General features: G+C 44.8%; 1 protein-coding gene across 1 annotated transcript in view; it reads right to left on the bottom strand.

Moving 5' to 3' along the window:
* LOC116382165 (chemokine-like protein TAFA-2) overlaps positions 1–3,879 on the bottom strand; it is a 62,495-nt gene extending 58,616 nt beyond the window's left edge. The window contains exon 1 of the mRNA XM_031844970.1: positions 3,388–3,879. The gene's annotated coding sequence lies outside the window, so the exon portion shown is untranslated. The remainder of the gene's footprint in view (positions 1–3,387) is intronic.
* Between the last annotated feature and the right edge of the window lie 724 nt (positions 3,880–4,603).

The following is a 4,603-nucleotide window of genomic DNA, read 5'->3' as shown; positions in this document are numbered from 1 at the left end:
TGTGTGTGTGTGTGTGTGTGTGTGTGTGTGTGTGTGTGTGTGTGTGTTTGGTAGAAAAGTCTGGGTCTGTGTGTATATGTGTGCACAGAGAAAGAATCTAAAAAATATATGTTTGGATGTGATAGCTCACCTTTGGGAGGTGGGATAAGAACAGGGCTGACGGCTAGGAATGAATTTACGGGGCCCGATCTCCCAGAAACAATTTCTTTATGTGGGTTACACACATTTAGAGTGGCTACTCGTCCCCCCTGGGCCTCAGCACACCACACACAGCTACTGGAGATGGCCAATGAAATACAGAACACCTTTTATAGGACACATGCTTTTTTTTTTTTTTTTTTTTTCTCCCCCTTGGATTTTTTCCCCCCCCCCCCCCCCCTCTTTCTCTCTCTCTGTGTTTAGGTCTCTGTCTCACTTGCTCCTGCTTCTCATTCTTGTTCTTTCTCTTTTAATTATCTCCTTTTCTTTTCTCATCACGCACAGCTACAGGAGGTGGCAAATACAAACAAGATCACCTTTAACACATACTATACTTTTTCATTTCTTCCTTGCTCTCCTTGTCTTTGTATGTCTCTCTTTCTCTCTGGACAGCAGCTTTGACAGTATTCCCATGACCCAGAGGGCTTATTGGTAGAAGAGAAGGATAAAGGAAGTGAGAGAGACACGTGTAGGAAGAGTTAAAGGTGTACAGGGAGACATAAGGAAATTGTGGTTTATGGAAACATGAAAGCTTGCTGTATTTTAAGGATAACTCGCGTGTGCTTTTGGTCATGTTGCCAGAAGGAGAAAGGGTAAAATTGTCCTGTGGACTCTGCTGGTTTGCAAATCAGTGTATCCCCTACATTGCCAAACCCATACAGCCATTCAATTTCCAAAAGCAAACATGCACTGGGGCGTCCCTGTGGCACAGGGATTAAGACGCCCACTATGACCTTTGTTGCATCTCTCTCCATTATTTCCTGTCACCTTTCCACTAATCACTATGTAATAAAGGAATAAAACGGCAAAAAAATCAAATAAAAAGCAAAGATTCACCTAAAACCGAGTCTTGACCGTCTTTACATCATCCTCTCCATCGCTCGTGTTATTTCAGTTAAATAGTTTGCCTGGATTTGAAGGAGATATAATGTGAGTCAGCCAACCTGGCAATTCATTTTATAGTAAGGACACATGAGGAGAAGTGCTATTCTGTTGTGTTTTATTTAGTGGACCGGTTGTGCAGCCGTCACAATTACTTAATGTTTCCTAAATGACACGGCACAAAGGAAGACATAGGTTACATAAAATGCATGTAAAGATTTAACCTTCATTAAAAAATGAGAGTCTAAATACTTTTACCTCCTGCTCACTTGAACGTCATTTCCATTCTACCTTCCTCTGTCCTCATTTTTCTATCGTTCCTTTCATTCTCTCCATTTTATTGAATGAACTGGTGATGTTTTAACATTTCATGATGGTATTCATCAGCCTGTGGCCATATTAAACATACATCTGACAACCATTCTAGGAGCAAGTGACCTCACATGTATTTGTTTCTTTTAATGCATTCCTTTTCCACATAAACCTCAGCACCTTATCTTGCCCCCCCTCCACCCCCCTCTAGCTGCCACCTCCCTGCATCTCTACTCTCCTGTCGCTCATGTCGCACTGTCAGTTCTCTTCCTGCTTATTTTGTTACTCCCTCACTCCACTTCTCAGCCTCGCCTCTTCTATGTTCCTTGCAGAGGCTCATGAAAACAGGGGGAGAGTAAGAGACAGAGACAGATGGAGCTGGAGCATGTCAAAAATATGTCCACAGTTGGGATGACCCTCTTTGTTTAAATCCAATCACCCTGTATGCACACACAAGGATTTTATGAACAAGTCAAGGGGATTAAGGCCAGAAATAGCCATAAGATAACATGATGAGGAGACACAAATGTTACACTGTTCTTCGCTATACCTACGAAAAGTAATGCACTATAATATCTCACTTAATCAATTTACTTAATCATGAGCCAGGACAGGGGACGTATATAAAATGAGAGATAAAGTCTGCGTACAGAAGTAGGTCTCAGAGTGGATGGTTGAGATACAAACACTCTCATCCGGGAAACCGCTGTTCATGTCTTGTGTGAAACCAGAAGTAAATGTTGAATTATTTGTCACGTAACTTTTGTACTCAAGTAACAACACTCCTGTAGTTATTTTAACCCAAAACACGATCTTTTGCTAAACCTAACCAAGTAGTTGTGTTGCCTAAACTTCGCAGGCGCTTGCGCAGGTGCACTGATCACTCGTGTTGCTTGACATTCATTGGAAAACTCACAAAAAAATAATAGGAAAACTTTTCATAAGATATCATACGAACCATTGTAAGAGGATATGTTGCGCCATGTTACCTCGAACAGTGTATTTTAACATATCCAGAGCTAAAAGTAGCGACTGCAACAACTCACAGCCTCTACACTGCTACCAAATTGATGCACAATGTGTCCAGTGTCGCCAATAAAGGTCATCTTATGAATCACCATCGACAGTAGATCAGGTGATCTATGGTGCATGCTGCAGAAAACGCCCACCGCTTTCAGGGTGATGAGTTCCTCTACATGCTCCACACACACCTCACTTTTGTTATGTGTACAAGCACTATGTTCCTCTCATGTAAAGACTATACAAACCACTGTTGAGTGCAACTATTTATTTTTTTTTTAAATGGGAGACAATTTAGTGCGAAGGAAACGTTAAGGTTCCTTATCTGTTCTTTCACCATGAAATAAGGCAACAACATATTTATCATTTAGCACCTTTGGACACAGCACAGCTCATAGAATTTGTCAAAACGAGGTGAGCAGCTGTTTGCGCCTGCTAAAGCTCTGCATAAAACAGCGCACTGAACCCGGTGCTGTATGCCGGTATACGCACAGCTTAGACCTACGTGCCCCCTTTGTGCACGCACGCGCGCGCACGCGTGTGTGTGTGTGTGTGTGTGTGTGTGAGAGAGAGAGAGAGAGAGAGAGAGAGAGGGCTGTGCAACACCTGAAACACCCGCAATCATTTGTCTTTGCTGTAAAACCACCCCCGCGATAATAAAACTTATACCATGCCAGAGAAGGCTGATGGGATATTACCGCGAGGAAATCTGTTTTGCATAACTCTCATGCATTCATAAAATCAATATCTTGTATATTCCCTAAAATGGAACGGATGAAGTGGAATCCATTCCGAGCGTAACTGGTTTTCAAAGACGAGATGAGTCGACTGTTATAAAGCATATTAATCACGCGTGGCAGGTGTGCCACTAATTTACTTTGTCTCACGCGCACTGCCAACCCTCAACAGAAATCGCATTAAAACCGTGGGCTGCACCAAGCTTATCTGTGCAGGTGTAAAGGCACTGATCCATACCTGTTGGTGCGGTGTGGTCTTGTTCTGTTAGCCCAGCAGGTGATCCTCTCTCCTCATAGCCGCTCCGCTATCCGAGACGGAGGAGAGGCTCGCATCCCCTTTCCGGTACCATAAAACGGCTCCTCTCTCTCACACCGGCCGCTTAGGTTCGACTGAAGCGGAAAAAGTTATACCATACCCTCCACCTCCGCAGCCGGGCAAGAGAGCAACGAAGCCGGTGAGAGATATGACCTCCTGGGTTACAAGCAGCGGTTACTCCGGTGCAAGAAAAGGTCCCCTGAAAGTTCCGCTGCTCTCCTCCGCTTTTGCACAACGGGGTGAGACAGGAAACTTAATTATTAAGACATACCAACATGGAGGAAACATCCAAGTTAAAACCTCCCCCAATCAGCCTATTGTTTTGCACCGAGAATCCCCCGTTTATCCTCTTCTGGGAGAAGCGACGACAAAGTAGCCGAGTGTGACGGGACAGAGGTGCGATGCGGTCGGGGAGTCAGACAGACTGTTGGTGCGCTCCCGCCTGTGCGCCTGGAAGACAGAGAGCGCTGCTTCACTGTCAGCTGTGAAGCGGAGCAGCGCTCCCTAGCGGCCTGAAGAGGGAACAGCTGACTAGACAGGCGCATGCAATAAATGTAAATGATACTGTACAGTAATGTGAAGAAGAACATATGGGCTGCGCCAAGACCTGTTGGATATATGATATTTGTCCTCTCTTGTCAACATAGACTGGTAGACAAACAGAAAGAGGCATGAGATAATGTAGGCCCTATCAGCAACCACACACACGTACACACACAGTCACACAATTCCAAATTTGTCAGCAATGGCTCTCTGGGGGATGGATGCTGGACATGGGGAAAGTCTGAAATGTTTGTGTCACTTCAAGAAGGACAAAACCATATTGGATCGCCCACACCCTCCCCCTCGTCTCTCTCCCTCTCCCTCTCGCAGCTGTGTGAAGTTCAAATTAAATTGAACTCACTTTAGCTGAGCTATGGGCATTTCCCGGTAGACTATAGCAACAGGAGCAGAGGGGTGATCGACACCATGCCCAACCAAATTGACCTGTGTGTGAGTGTTGGTGTTTGTGTGTGCATGTGTGTGTGTGGTCTCCGTCTTCCACTGCCTGGAATGACCTGAGCTGCCCAAAGAAGTTTACTCACAACAAATGACTTTGTCCAGACTCTGTGACTCTGCAGTTCATTTGAGGAGGCAG

The sequence above is a fragment of the Anarrhichthys ocellatus genome, unplaced genomic scaffold, assembly GCF_004355925.1.
Source record: "Anarrhichthys ocellatus isolate YVR2014 unplaced genomic scaffold, GSC_Weel_1.0 scaffold5, whole genome shotgun sequence".
Classification (NCBI taxonomy): domain Eukaryota; kingdom Metazoa; phylum Chordata; class Actinopteri; order Perciformes; family Anarhichadidae; genus Anarrhichthys; species Anarrhichthys ocellatus.
The sequence above is the reverse complement of the archived record's forward strand: the minus strand, read 5'-3'. Positions and strand labels throughout refer to the sequence as shown.